The following is a 24939-nucleotide window of genomic DNA, read 5'->3' on the forward strand; positions in this document are numbered from 1 at the left end:
TAACAGAAACGTTTCAGCATTGGTGTCTTAAACACTTAGGATCTAAGTTTGGCATCTAAGCCAGGGTTTTGGTAAAATGAATATGTCACTCCTGGGTGTCAAAATCTTCTGATAACCTGGCTTGTTTATTGCAGGTCTTACTGCAGGTGTCTTTCATTGTAAACTATTTCAAACTTTCTTTGAAGGTCAAGGGTGTTCCAAAAAAATTGTAGAGGGGTGTAGGAAAATTGGATAGAATTCAGAAAAGAACAAAAGTAATGACTCTGAGGATGGAAAACAGGCCTCTTAGGACAGGGGATTAAGGTGATTATTCGTTTCCTGGAGGGAAGTTAAGGGGTGGCTATCATTCTTAGAATCTTGGCTGGATTCTGACCACTGACCAGTGATTCCTAACTCCACAGACAAATAGGAATTTGTCCTTGAAGGGGGCATTCTGGCCAGATGTGGTTACTGCTCGCTGGTCCAGGCTCTCCCAGAGCCCTTTGGTATCTGCTTCTCGTTTGGTTCTTGGAATTGCCTTGTGAGGGAGGGCAAGGATGCTTATGGCTTTGCCACTTACTCTCTTACCAGAAACTGGCTGAATCTCACGAAATTTCTGCGCCTCTGATTCCTCACCAGCAACATGAAGATATTAATTGTATCTATCTGATGATTAACTGAATTAACCTATGCAAATGTTCAGAAGAGTGGTGGTCACATTGCAAAGACAATGTAAGAGTTAGCTATTGCTGTTGCCGAAATCAGAAACAGAGGACCAGGGGAATTCAGAGGCTTGCACAAGGCTTGGACTAGGCTTAATTTTTTAAATTAATCAATTTGCTATTTATTAATGGACCATGAGTTATGTCAGCAAAAATGAAGTGTGCACAGTTGGATGAATTTTGATCAGTGCAGCACTCGTGTGGGTATCACCCCCCGGTGTGTTTCCAGTGGTTACACAGCGCGTGGTCAATGGCAGGGGTTGCCCCAGTTTACTCAACAACCCTTACTGCAGGGCACACGGAATCTAATGTTAGAAGGGGCTCGTCATCTTTGGTGTTTTGCCGCTGCCACCACCAGCATCACCCCTGGGTCCTGGTGGGGTAGCAGAGTCAGCCCTGAATCAGAGTCAGGGAAGTGTTTCTAGACCCTTCCTCCTTCTGGTCCAGACTCACCGACTCTGCCAGCGCCGCTGCAGCAATAGCCCCCTCGGTGCCCCACTGTCCCTGCTCACTGAAGTCCCCAGGGAGCCTTCCACGAGGTGACCCAGAGCACCTGGCACCTTGACCACTGTCCACGAGGCTCCACCCTTCCTGGGTCCCTGCTGTTCTCCAAACCTGCCACGTGTGACCCCTCCTCAAATATCTCTCTTCCATCCTCCCTCCCTTCCCTCAGCTCTGTGCGACAGTCGCTTTATCTAAGGGCTTCCCTCATCTCTGTCCCTCCACGGCCTCTCTGACCCCTCACCTGCCTGGTCTTACTTCAACGTTCATCACCTGGCACCTGTTTCTCACCTTGTAGTCTATCTCCCCCTCCACCCAACGTCAAATGCACACGCCACAAGAGCCAGAATTTGTTTTCTCCGTTGCCGGCTACCAGCGGGGAAGTGTGTCGGGTGTATCAATTAGGGATTTGGGATTAACATGCACACGACTATATATAAAATAGAGAACCAACAAGGACCAACTGTAGAGCACAGGGAACTCTAGTCAATATCTTGTATTAACCTATGATGGAAAAGAAGTTATGTATAACTGAATCACCTTGCTATACACCTGAAACATTGTATATCAACTATACTTCAATTGAAAAGAAAAAAAATGGCTGCCTGAGGCTGAAAGTGAGGGTGTCCTCTTGGGCCTGCGGGGGGAGGCTGTGGGCGTGTGACTCTCTGTTGCCTCCTCCTCGGGGCAGGGGGGTGTCAGAGTGGGGCTATTGCTCGAGGGATTTTTATTTATTTATTTATTTTTGGCTGCGTTGGGTCTTTGTCGCTGCGCGCGGGCTTACTCTAGTTGCGGCGAGCGGGGGCTACTCTTCGTTGCGGTGAGCGGGCTTCTCATTGTAGTGGCTTCTCTTGTTGCGGAGCACAGGCTCTAGAGCGCAGGCTCAGTAGTTGTGGCGCACGGGCTTAGTTGTTCCACGGCATGTGGGATCTTCCCGGACCAGGGCTTGAACCCGTGTCCCCTGCATTGGCAGGCGGATTCTTAACCACTGCGTCACCAGGGAAGACCTGCTCGAGGGATTTTTAGAAGAGCTCTCCCTAAGGCTCTGGTTAGTAGCCTGGTGTTGATGAACTTGGATGACAAAACAAAATGATCCGCATTTTCACCACGGCCTCATTGATATTTAGCATTTTCTTGACTTATACGTGAGCTAAGCTCTCCCCATGGTCATTGGCAGGACTTGTGATTTTGTCACTGATACCATTCACATATTTTCAGGGCACATTATAGTTGTTGCAGGTATCTTGGTATCTGTTTTTTGCTATTATAACTATCAGGGACACCACTAGATCATTTTATTTAACAAGTTAATAAAGAAGCATGTCGACCACAAATTAATTTTTGTACTATTTTGGTATCTGATGTCAATTTCATTGATTTGCTTTGAGATCCTATGTGTTCTATTTTATGAATTTAGAAACATTTCCTGAGGAGCAGTCCACAGGTGTCGCCAGAGAGCCGAGGGGATCCACGACACACAGAGGAAGAGGTTCTTGTCTATGGGGTTGAGGGTCCCATTGAGATAGAAGATGGAACCTTGGCTGTCGGGAGGAAAAGGTCTCCTTCAGACCAGAAGGCTCGGCCCCTCGCATTCAACCTTGCTGCCAGTAGGGCCTGGGACTTGGGCCAAGGGTGACCTTGGCCTTGGCATGAAGGAGCTAAACCTTTCCCCTATCCAGGCCTTTCTGTCAGCTCTCCCATCCCTTCCCTCCAATTCTCTTTCCATTCCAGCCCCAACTCTCCCCACTAAGCACCATGAAGGCCCCTTGTATCCTCCCAGGATTTGCTACTGTCATAGAGGGAGACACATGACCTTGCCCTTCCTTGGTTGTCAAGGTGAGGACACCTGTGTGGAAGTGTTTACAAAGCCAGTTGCCACTCCTGGGCACCCAAGTCCCTAATCTAGACAGAGCCTTACTATTTTGGACAAACACTAAATTCATAAAGACAGATGATCAAATTTTCCTATCAGGTTCAAACAGAACACTAAACTGTAGTGACGAATGAGTCTCTTAAGTCCAAAGCAAAGATTTGCAGAAAGGATGTTGGTAGGAAGGAAAATGTAGAAAGAGTAAAAAACAGTTATCCATGTCGGCAGATCACGTAACCTGTTATTCTCATGAAATACTTTCTTCTGTTTAGTTTCCTTAGTGGAGGCTGGAGAATGTAAAGGAGACAATAGGAATTACTTTATTTTAGTCTCAATCATGAAGGCCACCGTGTGAACTTGGGCAAGTCACCGAAACATATTTCATTTCTCATTTTATGAACCAGTCATTTTCTCTCTGTGTATCTCTCTTTTTCTCTGTGTCTCTGTCTGTCTCTCTGTCTCTGTCTCTCCGTGCCTCTGTCTGTCTCTCTTTAACACACACACACACACACACACACACACATACACACACACAGTAGTTAAGGTCTAAGTCCCACTCCCGTTTTCATTCTCTGCATGAAGAGACTCCATGGCATCAAAGCCCGTACACAGCACCCTCTGCAGATTCAGCTCCTGGCTACAGCCCCATCTCCTTTCTCAGGTCCCAAGAATATTATGTGACCAAGTGTTAATATCTGAAAAATGCTTTGAAGTCTTGCGAAGAGACACTATATTAAAGGATTCTTAAAAAATCATTATCCTGCCTAAAATGTAGAACCATGCCCAGCAAGAAGGCTGTGATTGTGTGAGCAGGCCAAGCTAATGATTTAGAAGTTATCATTGTAACAACAAATCAACTCAGACCATAAATTAGGTCCTAAAATAAGCCTTCGGACCTCTGAGTCTTCATCTTACTCTTGAGCAAGTCTTTAGAATAGAAATGTGTCTCATTTCATCACACATATAACCTACTTTCACATCGAAATATTCTTCACAGAATGTGACCACTTGCCAAATTTAGAACACGATAAACCTTTTTTTTTTGTCGGGAGAGGGCTGGGAGGGATCCTGACTTTCTTGAAAAAAAAAAAATTCACATTGCAAAATGCAGGGACGAATATATCCCACTTCCAGAATATATATGGCTGGTTCAGTCGCCACAATCCAAAAGCGCCATCTGAGCATCTATTTTTCCAAGCAGTTGAGAGAAATGATGTGTACATTTTTCATGTGTAATTAGGCAGTGTAAGGCGATCCCCGCTGCCGACGGGCTGCCGCTGCCCTCGTCGGGTGAATGGCTTCCAGATTTCACCCCCATCTCTTCTGTCTAGACTCTACGTTGCTACTTTTTTTTCCTCCTCGCTTAAAACAGACTCCAACATAAAATGCCAAAAACAGAAGTTTTGTCCGTCTTCCTCATAAAGATGTGGGACAGAGCTCGCTCTGCCAGACAAGCAGGGGCCCCAGACTTTCATAAGACACGTGTCATCTGAAGCTGGCATTAAAGATTGTCCAGGCGTTTCAGCGGGTCATGCAAACCTTTTTTTTTTTTTTTTAAATATGGTTTTCATTAAGAAAGAGAGTATTTCTAGAGAGGTGTGGTGCAGTTTGGAGCTGGGGAGCGAAGGGTAGGAAGAGAGGCGGGGAACAACAATGCCGTTATTGATGCCGCTGCTGAAATGTACATTGTCTTATAAAAGGGCTTTTGGGGAGTGAAAAAATCATCTCATTCTCTTACCAGGGGCCTATCTTGTTGAGTGTGCTGATAATTCTGGTTAAAATCTAGTCACTTAATAGAAGAAAATGGAGAAGTTCTTATGACACTAATGCCACTTATTAATTGTAAGAATTTTTATGTATCCTGTTCTGGGGGGGAGTAAAAAAGTCATTTTTTAAAACTTAGACTTAAAAAACCCATATTATTACTGAATTTATTTAATAAGATGAGATGCTTATTATAAAGATGAGACAGGTAGTTGAAGGTCCGTGTGATTTGACCAACAAGGGCTGGGGTGGATTCACATTTTGGTTGTTTAAAGCTGCCTTGTTTAATCTCGTCCCAAACTTCTGCAGTTTCTGTGGAGATGAAGTTCATATTCTTCTGTTTACCAAGCTGCTTCCATATGCGATCAACAAAGATAATAATATAGAAAATCATTTTTAAAGAAAAGGATGAATAAAATGGTGCTGTTTATTGGGTATCAAAAATAAAATAATACTTTCTCAGAAAGCTGAAGACGGGTTTCAATTATCACTGAAAGCAAAACAGAAGTAGTGAACACGCAGTATGAAAATAAGCTTCCAATCAGTAAATGATAAGAAAATTCAAATACTTCTGTATGTTTTCTTTTTCTGTCTCCCCTCTCTAGTCTATTTTAAAATACACCCCACAGAGTGGTACCCATGGGGCTGTTAACTAGAGGTTTAAAACCTGAGAACCTAGTTGTAGTTTGTGTTATAAACTCTTTAGGGATTACTGCTAGCCTTTTACTAAAAATATGCAAAATCATCCTTATATTATAGAACTTGGGTAGAATTTTCAAATCTTCAGAATCAGTGAATTTGCCGACGTTTTAAAAAATCTGCTTTATACGTTGTTACTATGTAGGCTGTAGAAAATCAACTGTATCTTAATTGTTTCAAAGGCAATTCAGCAGCCACTAAGCTGAAACGAATGATCCAACAACACTTTAAAAATTCCTGCATTTACCAGTGTTCCAGAGAACTTGAGAACTAGAAAAAGGGGGAGAATTGACTCGATTTTGAAAACTCCTCAACCTCAGCAAAAAGACCAAAGTCCTTACAGCTGAGAAATGAAAAGCCAGCTGTGTGAGGAGGAAAGAGACAAACGGTAACAGAAGAAGGGGGTTTCTGACACCTTGAGTAAGAGAGTTTTGTGGGCCAAGGAGGTCCAGGAACACCCCACAACATAATTTCACTTTTGAATTTAGGACCAATTTTCTTAATAGTGCTAGACCCCAGCACTAAATGTTTCTTTAAAAACATTATAAACCCTTTAGGAGGCACTGCTGGCCTTTTACGCAAGACCATGCAAATTCATGCTTAGATTATAGAACGCAGGTTGAATTCCCAAATCTTGAATCAATAAACACAACAAAAATCCAAATATGTGTCATATATGCTGTGTCGAATGCATTTTATGCCTTTACTCCTAATTTAAATGTGTGTGTTTGGATTTTATCCGATGAGGAGAATAATATGTCTATAAAACAGGGTTTAACTTTAATCTATGGAATTTGTATTCCAAGATTTATCTGCTTTGACCCCTGCTCACTCACACAGTGATTTTATTTATAATGTTTGTATCAATAGTCGTCACCCGGGGCTTCCCTGGTGGCGCAGTGGTTGAGAGTCCGCCTGCCGATGCAGAGGACACGGGTTCGTGCCCCGGTCCGGGAAGATCCCACATGCCGCGGAGCGGCTGGGCCCGTGAGCCATGGCCGCTGAGCCTGCGCATCCGGAGCCTGTGCTCCGCAACGGGAGAGGGCACAACGGTGAGAGGCCCGCGTACCGCAAAAAAAAAAAAAAAAAATAGTTGTCATCTGCCTTGCCGTGATTTTGCTTGGACGTCTAAATACAGCTTCCTAGATGGATATAGTTTACATCTACTTAAAATTAAATAGCTTCTTATCTAATCTGTTATTGCATCTGAGTTCACCAGAGTGACTCATGAACTGAGTCCATTTCTCTCTCTCATTACACTTAGCACAGTCCTCTGCAGGGATGAGTCTGCATACCTCTCTCCCCCATCACACCATGAATTCCTGGGGGGCAGAAGGCATATCATCTTTTCATCCTTAGTGCCTGGCATGATGCATACACTCACTAGGTGCTTAAATGGATGTGTGCTTCTCCAGTTGGTGCCTGATCCACTTTCAGTGGAGTGAAGAAAGCACAAAGGCAATAAATCTCAGTTTGAACCGCTTACAGGAAGCCCACCTAGGTTCCCGAGGTCAGAAAAGATTTCGCCTGCAGCTAAACTCTGCAATCATCCTCTGCCTTCCTTCTAGAGCCCTTATTTTACATATCCTTTTTGTAGATTCTTGTGTAGGCGACTTAATTGCCTTATAAGGAAGTGAGCTCGGGAAAACTGGGATCATTTAGTTCTACATCTCTGTACTGCTCATTGCACCAGGCATGGGGAAGCGTGTGTTGTGGGCACAGGGGCCATAATCTCTTGAATTTCTCTTTTACGTCTGCCCAGCACGTCGCAAGTGCATGGGAAGCAAGTCATCTTGTTGGGTGTTTCTTTATGCGGTGCTGTGCTCACGGCCAAGAGAAAGGCAATTTTTGATGAAGCTTTATTTTTCTCTGGAAAATATCTAAATGCTCTACTCTGTCTTTATGTGTCAAATGACCACCACAGATTGTCCTGGAGGTGAGAGGACATTTTGGCCAAACAGAGGCTGAGAAACATGGCTTCTGGCTGTAACTCAGACTCTGATGTATTCATTTAAAATGAGGAGAAACGAAACCCCAGGAAAGTCTGATGATGCATTTAACTGTAATAGAATTTAGAGATCTCTCCACGGCAAAACCCGAGACCCAATTTGCCAAACGGACGGGCGTGGAGCCCTCCACAGTGCCAGTCATAGAAACACTTCTGCCAAGACAGGAACAACAGCCTACGGTGCAAAGCATGCCATCTGCATGGGCTCAAATTCTGCATGCTGGTGCATAATTTTTTTTTTTTTCTGTTCACATCAGAGAACACAGGGTTGGAGTTGTTTTCAGAAGACTTAAGTAGCACTCATTTAAATTATTCAAAAGTTGTACTTGGCTGAAAGTTGAGTTTCATTCCTTCTTAAACTGGGATCATTTCCAAGGATTGTTAAAAAAAAAAAATCTCAGTGACTTTAGTGGTGAAAGAATGTAACTAATTTGGTGATAGCCCCCATAGAAACAGACAGCTAGCTCAACAGATGTGGTCTGGTCTGAGGCGATGTGGCCCGCGGTGGGACCTGGGGGCTGGCGGGGCTCTGCTGGAGCTCATGAAAGGGGCTCAGTCCCAGGAGTGGCCGCACAGGCGGTGGGAAATGGCAGGGCTGTGGAGAGGCAGAGCTGCCACGGCTTATCCCCGCTCGCGGGGGGAGATCATAAAAAGTATGTAACTTTCATCTTAATTGCCAAGAGTAAATGGACAGCTGAGGTTGCCTATTCATTAGCAATTTGGCTCTCGTGTGCCGACCTAGAAACAATACGCACGGGGAAAACTACTCTTTAGAGCTGAACGCCTGGGAGAGAAGGTTCACGTTTTCTTTTCTTTGGAACTGGGCTGTGAGGCCCTGGGTCCTGGGGTTGTCTTTCTACGGTGATGATTTGGAATTGTCTGCTGAACCCCATCATCAATGAACAGAACTCTGGACCTGATTGATTAATGGAATGAACACAAATTGGCCTGCCTCAACTTAGACACATTTGGAAGAGAGTGTGTGTTTCCACAGAAGTATATATTCTTCCTATCTGTCTGTCTATCTATCTATCATCATCTATCTATCCATCAATCATCTCTTTTCTATCAATCATCTATTAAATATCTATCTATCAAGTATCAATCATTTATCTTTGTATCTTTTTATCTATCATTTATATCAATCTATCAGTCATCTGTCTTTCTATCTTTTTATCTATCTGTCATTTATATCTATCATCTATTCTTTCTATCTATCATATATTATTTCTATTTATTATATATATCTATCATCTATTTATTGTCTATCATATCTATCTACCTATAATATCTATCAATCATCTATCTATCCATCTAACATATCTATCTACCATATCTACCTACCATCTATCATATCTATCTACCATCTGTCATATCTATCATCTATTATATCTATCATCTATCATATCTATCTATCATGTCTATCTACCATCTATCAGATCTATCATCTATCTATTGTCTATCTATCTATCTATCTATCTATCATCTATCTATCTCTCAAACAACTCACACAAACTACATTATGCTTTGTTCTTAGCTCGTGTATTTTAATCCAAGCCAAAGCAGATCCAATTTAATTCCTTTCAAACCCATTTAAAAAACATTTATTCAATATCGGCCATGTGCCAGGCTCTGAGAATACTAAGATAAATAGGACAAAACCAAGCAGTGAGCAGCCTGCCTGTTTGGCAGGAGACAGAGGCTGACGTCATCAGTGCCCTGTGCTGAGTTCCGTAGTGGACAAGTGTGTGAACCATGGTGGACATGGTGCAGCCTGGCCTGTGGAAGGGGCGGCGTGAGAAACAGCCACGACTGCCGACTGCCCTGTGCGATGCTCTCTGCCACCATGTTCTCTCTGACGTGCACAGAAAGACGAGCACCTACGTTCTCAGCGCCCAGTGGGTCTGTGTTGCGCTGGGAGCTGCGCTCTGTGCCAGGCGGGGCTCTTTTCCTCATGAGTCATGCGGTCCGTGTCACCCGTCGGCGATGCAGGTGACACCGCGTGTATTTTACCCTGACCTCCCAGGACTTCTTTCTGTGAGGGGACAGGGGTGTGCTGTTTGCCTTGGCGGTGATGGTTGGAAGGGCGAGGTTCTCCGGGATAGCAGGGAGCTTTGGGCATTTTTAGACAGTGGCAGAGATGCCACCTTCTTTGTCACCAGCATCCTCACCAGTCAGGTTGTGAGAGGGTGAGGCCCCAAATCTCTCAAGGTCCAGTTCTCCACAGACGTGGCCTTCTGGCTCATTCGGGGTTCTAGAGCCTTGTGCTGTTTGTACCGCAAGGGCCACCCCTGGATCAGGTCCACAGGTCTGCTCTGTACTGACACTGGCAGGATGAGGGTCAGGGCACAACGTGGACAACAAACGGCTCCTTGGTGATGTTTTGTATGGTTCCCATCAAACGCAGACTTGAGACAGGGCTTTGGGTTCAAGAAGTTTATCTGGAAAGTGATCCCAGCAAGCAAGAGTGAGGGAGTGGGGAAGAGGGATGGGGGAGGGCAAACCAATGAAAAGAACGTGTTCTGGGCGTGATTTCTGCACCAATGGGCAGTTAGGGCCCAATCCATGGAAACCATCTGAGGAGCCATGTAGAATATGCTTCAGAGTTGTGTCTCCGAGCTGGGACATTGGCCCACGACGTGCCACCCCTCATGGTTGAGGGCTGGGATCTGTGCCTCCCCGGCACTCCTGGGCTGCCTTGCAAGCTCTGGGCACCCCAGAGAAGGCTTCTTCAAGCAGCCAGAGAGGCTCAGACAGAAACTGTGGACGCAGGAGGAAATGGTCCACCAGGCTATGGGTGAGCTCGAGGGGCCGGTGGGGTCCAGGGCAGGGCGTAGACTGCTTTGATCATCTTTAGGTACCAGGAGGTGAGTTAAGTCACAACTGCGTGAGATTTAGGATGTGATGCTAAAGTCCGTGAATAACAGACATTTGTAAGCTGGACTATCTTTCCAACGCTGTGCTTGATGCTACGAAAATGAAAATGGTAGGCTGTGCACAGTTAAAAGAGAGTGGGAGAGGAGACTGGGTATATTGAAAGATTCATGTAAGGAAGTGATGGGTATCAAATCACAAAGAAAACCTGGACCCAGATTGTGGGTCAATATCTATGTAAAACAAATATCTATGTCAAGGAATCACAAATCTTAATTCATGCCATGATTTACACATTCAGAGAAAGGGGATTTCTTCAGTGACTCTGAGCTCCCTCCTCTGTCCCACCTGCTGGTTAGCGGGAAAAATATTTGCTTTATGAGTGGGTCTGGTTAAGCACCTCTAGCCTGATGCAATAAATTAAACAGTTTCTCTAGACAGGGGTAGGCCTCCCTGGTCTTCCCAAAGACTGGTACTCATCCAGTCTTTCACAGACTGGTACCCATCCAGGGACCACACTTGGAGTAGCACCGTCTGGAAGAGATGGGCTCTCAGACATAAACCCTGAGGTTTCAGGGGAAGGTCCCTTATCCTCCTGGTTGTCACTCACCCTGCTGGCAGCCTTGTGACCAGATCCTGTGGCTGGTGGGACCCATTGTTCAGACCCCTTCTGGGCACCTCCGAGGCTTGGCCGAAACCTCCACCTGGCCTGTGAGCCCAGAGGTTAACTTCCAATGGTGACAGTGATCTTACCTAACCATGTGGGCTCCGGGGATCACAACTCAGAATCCATGCCACACGGGGGGACATGTGAGTCCCCCTCTGTCACCCTGGGCCCTGGGGCGTGGGAGATTCCAGGTCCCTCATTAGGGACTGGGTGTCAGAACCCCCTTTTCCCCACTGTTGGCCTCACATCCCTGCATCTCTGCACAGAAGGAGAATGAGGCAATAGGGACCCAGACTTTCTTATTCACGACTCCTCCCTTTATCTCTCACCCATCCGTGGGCCTCAGAAGGGGGTGGGCTTTCCCCTATATTATGTTCTCCTCTCCTGAATCCAAATGCCCAGCTAAATCTTGATGGCAAAGAGAACTCTAATCTCCGCCACCGTGGGAGGACTCCCTGAGCAGGGTGCTCCAGGCCTGTGCAGTGCTGATAAGGGCCGAGGGTCTTCGAGAAAGGAGCTTTTGTCCTGTCCCTTAATCCTACTTGCATGTCAGAATCTTCCCCCTTTAGTTTCTTCTGCAACAAATCTTAATCCCCCTTCCCCCTCCATGCAGGTAGGTAGACATGAGGTGAAGAGATTGCCCTCTGCAAGGCTTGTCCATGATTTCCAAATTCTCACCTGGTGCACTAGAAATGCATCTGGAATCTACCCAATGGGCAAGACGTGCTCCTGAAGGCTTCTGAAGCCAGCTGTGGTGTGGTGAGGTGAAGATCCTTTGGCCAGATGGTACTTGGCATAGTGCCGGGGAGTGGGTGGGCAGTTAGGAGACAGCCTCCATGGCCAGCGGCTATAAAAGCTCAAGTGAGAGGCCTGGACCCTGGGAATAGACAAAGCAGCTGTCCATGGGAACTGTGGTGACTCAGTATGGCCGATGGTGACCATTTAGCTATAGGCCAAGTGAAGGGCAGGTTCAAAGGTCAATTCTTATTGAGTTCCAAAGTGTGAATGATGCAGTTACAAGAAATTGGTGCTGTCCCAAGGCTGGGAAGGCTTGCTGGAGGGCGGGAATTAAATTAGGCTCAGGGCTGGCCAAGACAGGTCCAGAAGGAGACTTTGAATAAGGAAGGGTGATGAACTGGCCACACAGTGAAAACTCCCAAGATCTGGGTCTGAGTCTTGACTCACTTTGGAGCCCTTTGAACTGGAGTGCCTCAGGCCTTGTTACTACTGCATAAGTGACTGAAAGGCATCTGCATGATAAACATGCCTGTTGAATGGTAGACCACAATGAAGAAAGGAAGAACATTCCAGGAAACGGGGGCAAAATGAGGAAGAAATCCTAAGGTTCTAGGATTTGGGGACTGAGTGAAGATTGACACTAAACACAGAAGGAGGGCAGTCTGGCCAGACAACTGTTTTGGGGGACAGAGCTCATCTCTGAAGCGCATTTTCTGAATTATGTCATTAGATAGAGATTCTGGACTTCCTTCCTTATTCAATGAATGGCTGTCATTTCAACAGCGTGATCGTTGACCCTGGAGGTCCATGCCTATGACCTGGGGAGTTTCAAACATCTGTATTGGTGCCATAGACCCCCCTGTCCCCCAAGATTCTGATTCACATGGTCTGAGATGGGGTCAAGAGAACGGCATTATTTTTGAAGCTGCCCGGTGGTTTTGATGTAGAGGCAGGGCTCTGATCACTGCTGTGTAGACCTCAGTTCTCCACCCACGCCTGGACTGAAATGTGAGGGAACCTCTGCCCAGAGGGTGCTGTTCTCCCTGCATGGGTGCACGGGAGAGAAGCAGGAGTGTGTGCTCAGGGCTTATTGAAGAGAGGTGTAATTTCTAATATGTACCCTCAATTAATCAATCAGTTAGTCACAATGCAAAAAGCAGGGAGATAAAGATGAATAACCCAAATTCTCCCCTGGGAGTTTCTTTGTTTAGCCTATTTGAGGTCATCTACTCCAATAGCCTCAGTTAATAGATAAGAAAATTGAGATTTCAATCAAGAGGCCGTGACTTGCCCAAGGTCATAAGGCTGGTGAGTGTTGGATTCCTCTTCTCACTCATTCCTTGTCAACTGTCTGTGTATTTTATCTGAAATAGACTTTTCACCCATTTAAATTATATCAGGTCACCCATAATCATAGAATAATAATTTTCTATTCTAGGATACAAAAGAAAATCATTAAGATATTGATTTTATTTGCACTGAGGCACTGTTATGCTAAGGCCTTTATCAATACAAAAAAAAATCACTGAGTTGTGTCAACTTTCTAAAAATGCAACTATTCTCGCACTCATGAGTAATCCCATTGATGAAAATGTACATGATGAAACTGTTCATTGATAGAATTAGTGTCACAGTATGTATGTGAAGCTCACAAGCAAATAAGTATAATAAGTATAATCATCAGAAGAGCGGCAGCAAATCTCCTGATGTGTCCTATGTAATTCCATTTTAAAAATGCAAATACAGTCTCCCGATCCATTTTGTATAACCTTTGTCACCAAAGCTCACTGACAGATGTACAATGTGTTTCATATCAACTCGTCGTGTGCATTATGCAAGTTGATAGGAATTATGCATTATGCAATTTTATGGAGCAGTTTGTGGTCACCACGTGTTATTAAGAACTGCTGTGTATACTGCAGGCTTAAACTACATCTGACGGCGATTGAAAAAGTGCTTCAGAGGATAAGAGTGTTGCATGAAATTAGTTTGTCTAGGAGGGTAAGGAGCGCATAAAACTGACTTCTTAGCAGCTGATGATAAAAGATCCTGGTGATAGTGGGGATGCTTTTGTGGTGGGTTGAAGACTCTCCCAAGAGAATTTACACCTCTGCCCTCTCGTGTTCACTTACAATCAATGAAGAAAGTCAGAGAATGGGATGAGGATGGTGGTGGGGAGAGGGCCCCCAGGGAAGCTACATTTAGGACCCTAACTCCAGAATTCTAACGCTTATTCTCCTCCCTTTCCTGTCTTGGGTTGCCCCAGTAGGAGCCCCATCCAACCACCTCCAGGATGAAAAGAAGGTCCCAATTGATTGAGTGGAGGCTGTGGCGGGGAGGGGAGGGGCTGGGGGTGGGCTCTGGATGCCCCGAGAAACACTGAAGATGCTCAGGGCTTGAACAGTGGGAAATGGCCAGTGGCCGAAGCACACATACTGTCTCCTTTCTCAAACCAGGGCTGTCCTTCTCGCCAGGTCTGAGCTCACCCAAGATGTGAAAAGTGTCAGTGTGGCGAACCTCACTCCAGTACCTCATTTAAAATGGAATCTGAGACTTCCTCCCTTGAGAGCCTTTACTGCAGGGGGATGCGCTCCCCTTTCCATATTTAACACGTGCACACACAGAACTGCTAAGCCATAAAGTAAGCTCAAAGACACTCCCTGCGAGGACTACAAAGGCCAGACCTTACAAAATGATAACCAGGAGTTTATAACTCATAACTCCACGCACGTGATATTAAACGTGGAAGGCTTTTTGAACTGCAACCTTTACATCCCAATCCAATAGTTCTTTCAGCTTTGAAATATCCACAATCTGAATTTTATAGGGATTATTTTTTATTATAGGTAAAGCAATTAAATCTCCATATTGAAGGATGTAAACCTTTTAAGGCCCTTCTCAGAATATCAAAAGAAAAGGAGGCTTATATTTAACAGGTGTGACAACCCAATTCAGGACATTTCATTGAACAAGAGCTTGACATTCTCCAGTAACAAATACTTAAATTAATCCAAAACATCTTTTGGATAAAAGGGATTTCAAAAAGAATTAAGTCGACCACAAAACTTTACATAGAAAGATTATCTCATGTATGAAATACTTAAAAATACTAATTCTTGTGGAACGTGTCAAGCGGTGTTTTTATAAAATCCTTCCTTTTAAATGTATTTTTTTTTTTTTTTTTGCGGTACACAGGCCTCTCACTGTTGTGGCCTCTCCCGTTGCGGGGCACAGGCTCCGGACCCGCAGGCTCAGCGGCCATGGCTCACAGGCCCAGCCGCTCCACGGCATGTGGGATCTTCCCGGACCGGGGCACGAACCCGTGTCCCCTGCATCGGCAGGCAGACTCCCAACCACTGCGCCACCAGGGAAGCCCTTAAATTATATTTTATGAACTTAGAATGACTGTATTTCCTGTCTTGCAGCACAGATAGATGGTGAATGTATCTCCATTACTTGTGTTCTGTTGGCCTCTCAAATTAACTCAATTGATTTAATTAGTTGAAATTGACTTCCCACTACTTGACCTTGATTATGGACCAGACTCAAAGGAATGCTGTGGTAGAAGGTGGGGATTAGATTAGACAATAGAAAGAACTTCCTAACTGCAACTGCAAGATACAATCAGTTGGAGGAGATGGTGTCCTAACTTTGTGAAACTCTGGGATTCTGGGTTCTAAGATTTTTCAACATTAATAACCTCAGCTTTGAGAGTGGGCTTAGTATGTGCTTTTGTCTTTTATGCAATTCTCTCTCTCCGTTCTCCTCTCCTCCCCCCCCACCCCTCCTCCTCTCTCTGTGTGGTATATTTGGGGGAATGGGAGAGAGTAGCAAGGACGAGTCGCAGATGACATTGTTTCAAATATTGTGGTTTTTCTGAACTCATTTTTTCTGTTCTCAACAGTGGTAACGGGTTGTTGAAATCATGTTCTACTATGAAAGTACAGTTCTTAATTCATAAAGCAAGCTCCTTTGTCAGCACACATTATATTATTTTCAGCATGGTTCTATATTATTAGAGTATTCGGTACCTGTGATGATGTTGAAGGAACTTTGCTAGGGTAATGTATTGCAAAGCAGAGTCATTGCCATGGACTGCGGATCTCATTGGTCAGGTTGAGAATCTATTCACTTTAAAGCACTCCCCTAAATGACAAAGACTCTCTGTGGTGAGTTTTGGGCATGAGTGGCTAAGAGGAAGATTTCAAAATACAGTGAGGTTTCTTGGATCTGGAATCTTTGGAGAATAGTTCTAAAGAATAGGAACCGAAATATGCCATTGATAGTTTAGGGGGGAGGCAGGTTGAATATTTTTTAAGATCGTGTGAATGGCAATACCGTGACTTCTGTGATACTAGCGAGCAATTCAAAGGAGTCAACCAATTCTGCCAATTTTGATTCTAGTACAGGTTGTGAAAACTGACATAACCCTAGTACTAAATATGCACTTTTTAATATGCATTCTGCTTTTTTGTACCGCATCCTCAGAAAGAAAAGGATTGCATGCCTCTCAGAAACTTAATCTGTTTTCCATACTTATTTTTATTGGTATCTTCTCCTGGCCACCTATGGAGAGGTGGGCTTGCATCCCATCTACCATGGTGTGTGTGCCTGTTTGTTCAAGAAATTTCCTAGGAACGCATTTGTAGTTTGTGAAGGTTGTCCACTTAAAAGAGAGGTACTTCCTTGGAGAGTGTGGAATGGTAGATTTTCATATCCATGATTTCATTTTGGCATCTCTAGGGTTAAAGAACCTCTCGGAATCTATAGGTCCTGGAGAAGGCGGTTTCTAAACTCAGCTGCTTAGACCCATCCTATTTTTTCCTCAGCAAACAGGAAATGGAGGCCTGAAGGGCTTTTTTTTTTTTTTTCTTTAAACTGGAAATTGTGTGGAGAGGGGGCATACTGGTGATGCCCACTTACAACCCTGAGTCTGACCCAGACTTGGGGGTCTCTGTGTGTTTTTTCTTCCCTCTCTTTTTTTTTTTCTATTATTTTGGCAGACTTTTTGGAATGTCTGGGAGCTAAGGGCTTTGCTTCATGGAGCAGAATTCTGAAGCAAGAAAAAGAGAAAGTTATAGACTAAACCACAGAAATGTAAACACGTCTGCAGCTAAAATAACTCCACTTTCATTGAAAACACTCCTTCACAATCAGACTTCTGTGTGCTATGGTCAATAAAACTGCATGTTAATAGCGACCAATTAATAGATTATGTTGCCCGGCCTTAAACGTTGAGGGAGTTTTAATTATTATTTTTCAAATTAAAGAAGTGCTTATTCCCTCCCTTCCCTTGGGGTGGCAGGCGGTGGGGGGGGGGGCTTAGTTTTCTTTCTGGCTGTTTGCTGAAATTCTTGGCTGTTAAAGTTTGGAGAGGGAGGGACACGAGTAGTTTTCACTTGGTCGGAAAGGGGAGAGTCTGCAAGAGGACGCTCTAGGTTGGGTTCCTAGCGATCAGGCAGGGACGGTCCCCGCGGGACATGAGTGAAGAGAAGCAGCAGTCAGGTAAGCGCGATTTTGATGTCAGAAATCACTTATAAACTAAAACATCTGGAGGGGCTTCGCAGTGCCCCCGGGCCGATGAGCCAGACCTCGCGGCTCCCCCTTTTGGAGGCTGTATCTTGCAGACACTGTTCTCAGGAGGGCCGCCGTCACCGCGTCTGTCCATCAGACCAGGGTGTCCCCTGGACATCTTGGCATCCTCGCGACCGCACACCGCTGCTCCTCAGGCTCCTCCATCGGGTCCCAACGCTCTCGGGACGCGCGGGCAGTGGTGACTCCAGGTCTTACTAAAGCCGGTGGCGCCTGGCACCGCGTCTCTTCATTAAGCTGAGGGCAACGTCGTCTTAATTCTGATCAGTATCCCAGGCAGTCGATGGTCATTTTAAACTTCTCCCGAAACAACCAGTTTTAACTTTTATTATTTGTAATGTGTGTAACGGCCGAGGTTGGATAAAAAGTTACTTCTCACCAAGTTCCGAGGAGCAAGCACCTCCGCGGCGTCCCCCACCTCCCGGGCCCTCCCCTCCCCTCGCCTGTTCTCCGGTCCTCGCTCCTCTCCCCTTCTGGGTTTCTCTCCCGCGCCGCCGGGGCCTGGACTCTCGCTCACTCCGTCCCAGGCTCCGCTTCTCCTCCTCTTCCTCCTCCGAGCCGCCAGATGCTTCCTAAAGCCAAGCGGGGTCCAGACCTGCCCGCGCCGCCCGCGCTCCCCGGCCCGAGGGCGCGCTCACGGCCACGCGCGCCCGCATACCCACGCGCGCTTGGACGCGCGCGCGCGCGCACCCCCGCGCCCCGGGCCACTCACGCCCCCGCGCCCCGCCCCGCCCCCGGCGTGCACTCCCGGATCTCGAGCAGCGCGTCGGGGCGGCAGCCCTGCTCGGCGATTGGCGGGAGCCAGAGCCTCCCGGAGGCCGGCGCCCACACCATGGGCTGAGTCCGTCGGCGCCCAGGGACTCAGTGCCGCCCGGCTCGGCGCCCACGGCCAGGCACGCGCGCGGGCACACGCGGGCGCGGACACGCGCGGACACCCACGTGCGGGACACGCCCTCCCCCGACGGCGGCGCTCGCCTCTCGGTAAGTCCCGTGGCCCGCGCGCTCTGCCCGGCTCCTTCGCTGGAGGCGGCGGCGGGGACGGTGGCAGCGGGCTGACCCGGCTCTTCCGACGGCGCCGGGACAGGTGGGGTGTGGGACGCCGGGAGGCACGGCTCATCGTTGCCCGGCCTCGGAAGGCGCGCGCGCCCGGGACGGAGGGAGAGGAGTGGAGACCCCGCAATAGGCGAGGGCCGGGAAAGCTGACCGCGGGGGCCTCGTCTGGGACACCGAGAAAGAGGTTATTTGTTGTTGTCTGGAATAGAAATAAGGCTCGAATTAAAGCCCACGCTTGGCTGAAAGTCGAGACGAGGTGTGGGCTTGGCTGTCACTGCCGGGTCGGTCCATCTGTGCGTGGAGTCGCCCTTCGACGGCGCTCTCACCGCGCGTTCCTAAACCTGGGCTTAGTCTCTTCTCTGCACTTCTGTCTCTGTCTTTTCACCGTCTGACACCTCAGCTTGCAGCTGTTATGTTTATATGCTTCCCGTTTACCACTTTAATTGGGAAACTTCGCATGTTTAAAAATTATATATATATATATATATATATGTATATCAGCTAGCCTTCTTGGTTTCTACCTGAAATCCAACATCTGTGTATCGCTATTGTATATTGTATAGAGGCTTTACAAAAGGTACTGCATAGAATTATTTTTAACATTTTAAAGCAGTTAGATGCTATTACCAATAGCAGACTAAACTGCCCAATAAAATGGATAAACAATTTTAATGCCGATGTGAACTTAATACATAGAGTTGTTTATTTATTCGTTGGGATAATTTCGTTATCTTTCCAAAGAACATATTTATATGTGTCACGGATTTCCCACTGTGCATGTTTCTGGAGCTTCTGTAGTTCAGAAAACTTTCAATGTGATTTAAAAAAATTTTTAGTCTTCCCCTGGTGACATACATAGGGCATAGAGTTTATTTACCATTGAGATTATTTTTGAGTATTTTCAATTCTCTCCAAATAGCTTAGAGCCCTTGACCTGGCCTCAGCTACCCGTCACCTTATCACCAGGAGAACTGTCACATTCCTGGGTTTAACCCTTGCTTCGCTGGCAGCAGCTTGCGCTGGCTTCATCAGTGGGAAGACCAGGCAATAGAAGTTACATAAAAATCCAACCAGATAAATTAACTCACTATGTGTCAAATTATGAATGAGCTAATTATACCATTGAAATTACGACTCTAGTGGAAACCGGATGAGCTGTGCAAATTTGTGGCTACTATGCAAAGTTTTCTAATTCTGAAGAAAGGCATTATGAGTTCTACACATATCACAAATACAGTTTGCGGTCTGGTAACCCCAGCTTCGATTTGACTCAGTGACTTTTGGAAATTACACTAAGCCAGCAAATAGGTATTATATCTTTTCGAGTTATTTAAGAATATATAATTCCAGGTACACTTAAAATTTTGGTTTCTTCTCTTTTCTAACACTTTGTAATTCCTTCATTTTATTTTTAAATATTTGGGGTAGCGTTGTGATATATTATTTTCCATGTATCTATTCTCTCATGATGAGTTCTTGGTGATTTACTCTGCTGCGCCTTCTTTAGGTAAATTTTTGAGAATTCTTGTTTACCATTGGATTATGTAATGGGACTGCATGTACACGTGTTTATAACCATTGCCTCCTCCACTTCTTTTTCTTTTTTTTAAAAAGCAACTTCATTTTAATTTTTATTTATTTATTTAAAATTTATTTATTTTTTGGCTGTGCTGGGTCTTCATGGCTGTGTGCGGGCTACTCATTGCGGTGGCTTCTCGTTGCGGAGCACGGGCTCTAGGCATGTGGGCTTCAGTAGTTGCAGTGCATGGGCTCAGTAGTTGTGGCTCACGGGCTCTAGAGCTCAGGCTCAGTAGTTGTGGTGCACGGGCTCAGTTGCTGTGCAGCATGTGGGATCTTCCCGGACCAGGGCTCAAACCCATGTCCTCCGCATTGGCAGGCAGATTCTTAACCACTGCACCACCAGGGAAGTCCCCGGTTTTGTTTTGGTATTAAAGAAAATTCTTGAGTTTCTCATCTCATAAAATCAGCTATTTTATTTGTGGTAAGGGCTGAGATCCCAGTGGAGTGCCGGATATATAAGTAAAAAGTAAAGCCTCTTTGAAAGATGTCAACCTTGATTTTTAACTTATGTACTATTCTAAAATTTTATATATTGTGCGTATATGGAATATATATTTTGTAAGTAGGTAATAGGAAATTTTCAACTTTTTTTTCTAAAATTAATATTAGCTCTGGTCTTTCCTTGTTACCTGTCCTTAAACAACAACAACAAAAATAATAAAAGGGGGATTTAGTTCTTCACAAGACAGAGGAGCTAATGTTCCTGAGATCTTTTGCTATTCCCCAGTGAAAAACCAGAGCAGGTCAGCATCAGTCATATGATATGGAGGGTGGGGAGACAGTGTCGTGTTGAATAAATGTCGGTGCCACTCACTCTTTCATGGAACTTCATTCAGGAGGTGTCGACAGAGAGACACCCGCTTCTAGTGAGACTACTGGAGCCTGGGAAGCAAGGAGTGGTCCAGGTAACTTAGATCAGAAGGAAGTCATTATAAGCAGAATCCCGGCTTTGTGATGCTGCAAGTCAGTGCTCCGTTTAAGCTGGGGGTCGATCTCTCTAAATGCAGGTCTCTTTGTCACCTCCTGGCTTGATCACCCTTTGCTTCCTGGACAAGCTTTTCCAGTGAGGAGGAGAATGCCAAAGGGGTTCCATTTTTTTTCTCCAAAGTGTAGGGATACTTGGGCATTCCCAGGGTATATCGTCCTTCAAAACACAGGCTTTGTTTATGATCTGCACCTTGAATTTGGGACTCTTCAAACCTTTTGAGTTGCATTTGTAAGAAAAACAAGCTGACGCAACAGAGGGATTCAAATATTTTGGACACAATTTCAGAAAATTTTGATACGTGGTGGTAGCAGTGTGAGTTCTGGGGGGGGGACTTTGAAAGTCCCTGCCGTAGTTGGTGACACTCACACAGGAGTTCTCCTAGCTGCCCCTGTATTGTTAATGTCACGATGGCATCTTCCTTAGTGCTTGTTTGCACCCTCACGTGGCTTAGGAACAGGTAATTATCTGTACATTGTCAGTATACACCTTCTCACATTGATAGATTCAAAGCAGTTATTCTGTAGATTAAAAAAACAGAAGTCTCCGATGGCTGGGCTCTCATTCGCACCAGTTTTTCAAAATAGCCAGGGGGAAATGTTGCCCTTTTAACTTTTTTACCTTTTATTTTAAACATTTTAGTACTTAGAAGAGAGAGGATTCGGTGCTCTATGTTTGTAACATTGCAGATCTAGTGAAGGTAGTGAAGTGATCTGAAGGCGAGTGATCTAAAATTACTTTGCTAAATTTAAGCATAAGTAAGATGTAGACACCACCAAGTAATTAAAGGGTGCATCTAAAAATGGAGCACTGGGTCTGCGTTTTAGATTTAAAGTAACTTTTAAGTTCTTCTATTTTGACAGTGGCCTGTCATAATCTGGAAGACCCTGATTGCGTGTGAGAAGCAGTAATTTAACAATGAAAGTAAGGGGTTCAGTTACCTTGACTCAGCGCCTGGTCAGAAGCAGGAGCAAAGAAAGTTTAGTTCTGAGACTTTTTCCCGTTTCAGAATGGCTGTGGCTGAAGCCTACAATATCCTTAAAGTGTGTACAATAGGCCTTTTGAATTAATTTATCACTTTTGAAAATCACAACCCTAGAGAATTAGACGGGAGATCTGATCTAGAACAAACTGTTAGCATGTCTCAGGGATTTGAAAACCTAGATCTGTAGTTAAAACATACCACCTAATTTTGAACTGTTTCAGTGGGAATGAGATTTTCACACGTTAGTGTCTCATATCGGATTCCTTTTAGTGCTACTATTATTTTAATAATTATTCCCCCAGGAAAACCTACTCTAGGGGAGAAAAACATGCCTGCAATGGATAGGAAGAAAAACATATATTGTAAAAAATAATAAATAAATGAAAAATAAAACCTAAAGAATGGTTAAAAAAAAGAAAAAGAAAAAAACAGGCACATCTATGGTGATTTTTCAAAAACAGGAAACCCTTACTTTCACTTGATTAAGGGTTTGGCTGAGGTCTCCAAACCTTCATTTCAAAGTGAAGAAGAGTGTTTGCCCCTTAGTTTGAGTACAGGGGAATGAAGGGGCCCAGCTTTGAGCGGTAATGTACTCGTTTGGTCATATTTCCACTGAGTGATTCTCTGTTCTTGGTGGGGAGATTCGTTTCCTCCGTGAGGGAGTGGAAATGTGGGTTATGGATCCTCGGGGCTCTACGAAAGTAGTTAAGTTGCAAAGTAAAAGAGAGATGCGTGTGCAAGTTTTTCGGTGCTCTAGGCAGGGAGGTTTGTGTCACCACCTTGAGGAAGGATTCGTTTGCGAAAAGTCATAAGCAGCATCGCGGAAATGGATTAACTGGTGTCGTGCACCTTTCTGTCTGAGCTAAGCTGGGCGTCAGGCTCTGTGCTCTTCTGAACAACAGGAGAAACCCAAGATCTTACTATGTGTGTTAACGACCCGTTGCCTTAATATAATCAATTGATTGGAACAGGCAATGGAAAAGCAGTGTTCCCTCCTCTCTGTGCTACTGGTGCTTGGAATTCTGCTTGTGCTGGAGAGAATGAAGAGCTCAGGCTTTTGAGTAGAGGTTGAAAGAAGCTGTTTTGAGGAGGCTGGCGGGAGGGAGGTGATCACGGTGGCACCTTGGGACCCCAGGAGTGAACAAGGACGGTTTCAGGATTCTTCCATGGGACGTACAAAGAACCAAGCTGAATATAAATAATAGCTGAAGTGTGTGCTAGTAAAATGAAGTGTTTGGAAACACAAACCATGCACACTTGCCATCTCAACATAAAACTTGAAATTAAATATATCAGAAAATCGAGATTTCTTTTTATTGGGAAACAAGACGCCAATTGGCGTCTTAGGGACATTTTAAGAAGATCGCATTTTAAGAAGAATGGAATCTCATTAAAATCATATCCAACCTCCCGAAGCTGATGTGGGCCTGCTGCCGGATTTACAGATCTGGGTCTATAATTGCTCAAAATTTAAACGTGCCTTGTGCAAGCCTGGCGCTTTCTGGAGTGCAAGTTACAGTAGCAAGATGACAGAATAAGCGAAAGTGGAGGAAAAAATTTGCCTCTTCAGTAGTGCAAAGTACTTTCTAGTCTGTTTGACCCTGGCAGGAACATTTACTTCTCTACAGAGTTTTAAAATAGAAATAATGACAATGAAGTTCAAATCCAGGGAATACTGAGAGTCTTTTCTGGAGAAGGGGTGTTAGGTCAGCATATTACCAGGATTTAAGTTCTGAAACCCCACCCCAAACCGTGCCATTAAAGCAGAGAAAGAGATGGTTGCTTGCAGGGTCAAAGGGAGAGGGTTTTACAGCTGAAGTAGTATCAGGTCCGAAATGGCTTCGAATCCCATCTCATGAGAAAATTTGATGGATTTTTGCAGTTTTCTAAGGCTTATAAATATAGATGATTAAACAGAACATCCCACAAGACCAGTTTCTCCTACGTACTTTATTCCCAAATTGTAAAACTGGAGGTAAGTCCAGAAGAATCGTCCCCTAAGTATGTAGAACCCTCAGTAAACTCCTGGGAGGCAGAGAAGGGGTTATATCTGTTTTAATTTTAAGATCACATTTGTAACTATGTTTTGCACGCATATAAGTTTTTCTTTGCAAACGTTAAGCGTTAAATCATGTTGAATTTTCTTTATTAAATTGAGGCAACCTGGAAACACATTTCTCAATCAAACTTTATTGATCACCTATTAAATGAGAGCACTGTCCTGAAAGAGAGATGGGAATGTGGATCGCATAGGGACTGTTAAGACACTGGACATATCTAGAGATTAGAAAAGCAACTGCACATGTAATGGAAAAGCCAGAACACTTCAGAGCTTGCCTGTCTGCCTGTTTGATCCCAGCCATTAGTGGCCTGCCTCAAGTATTCTTTGCTCAACTAGTTGTATTGACAACATGTAAAGGAAACTATAGCCCCTTCCACTCCAAATAGCCAATAGCATTCACTCTGAACGCAACGTCCTTGGGATAGACATCCACAGGTGGAAATTCATGCAGGAGAACGCAGGGAGTGCCGAGCAGGGAGAGACCTGTCTGAGGTCAGATTTGACCCAGACTTGGAAGGTTCAGGACTGCAGCAGAGGAGGGGCATTCTGAGTCACAGAGAGGCAAGCGCCAGGAAGAGACTAGAAGGGCAAGCTGATCTTTCAGTGCCAGGCACTGTGGGGAAGCCTCGGGTCAGGCCTTCAGGAGCTGAAATCTAGAAAGGGAGTGAGTGTACATGCTACTGAATCTATAAGGGGGGTGAAAGCACAGGTCATGGGATCTAGAAAGGGGATGAACACACAGGCCATGGGATCTAGAAAGGGGGTGAATGCACAGCCCATGGGATCTAGAAAGGGGATGAACACACAGGCCATGGGATCTAGAAAGGGGATGAACACACAGGCCATGGGCTCTAGAAAG

At 45.1% G+C, this 24939-nt stretch overlaps 1 protein-coding gene across 1 annotated transcript in view; it reads left to right on the top strand.

Annotated features, from left to right (window-relative positions):
• Nucleotides 1-18261: 18261 nt before the first annotated feature.
• ERG (ETS transcription factor ERG) overlaps nt 18262-24939 on the top strand; it is a 286020-nt gene continuing 279342 nt past the window's right edge. The window contains exon 1 of the mRNA XM_070045389.1: nt 18262-18395. The gene's annotated coding sequence lies outside the window, so the exon portion shown is untranslated. The remainder of the gene's footprint in view (nt 18396-24939) is intronic.

This window comes from Globicephala melas, chromosome 4 (genome assembly GCF_963455315.2).
Source record: "Globicephala melas chromosome 4, mGloMel1.2, whole genome shotgun sequence".
NCBI classification, from domain to species: domain Eukaryota; kingdom Metazoa; phylum Chordata; class Mammalia; order Artiodactyla; family Delphinidae; genus Globicephala; species Globicephala melas.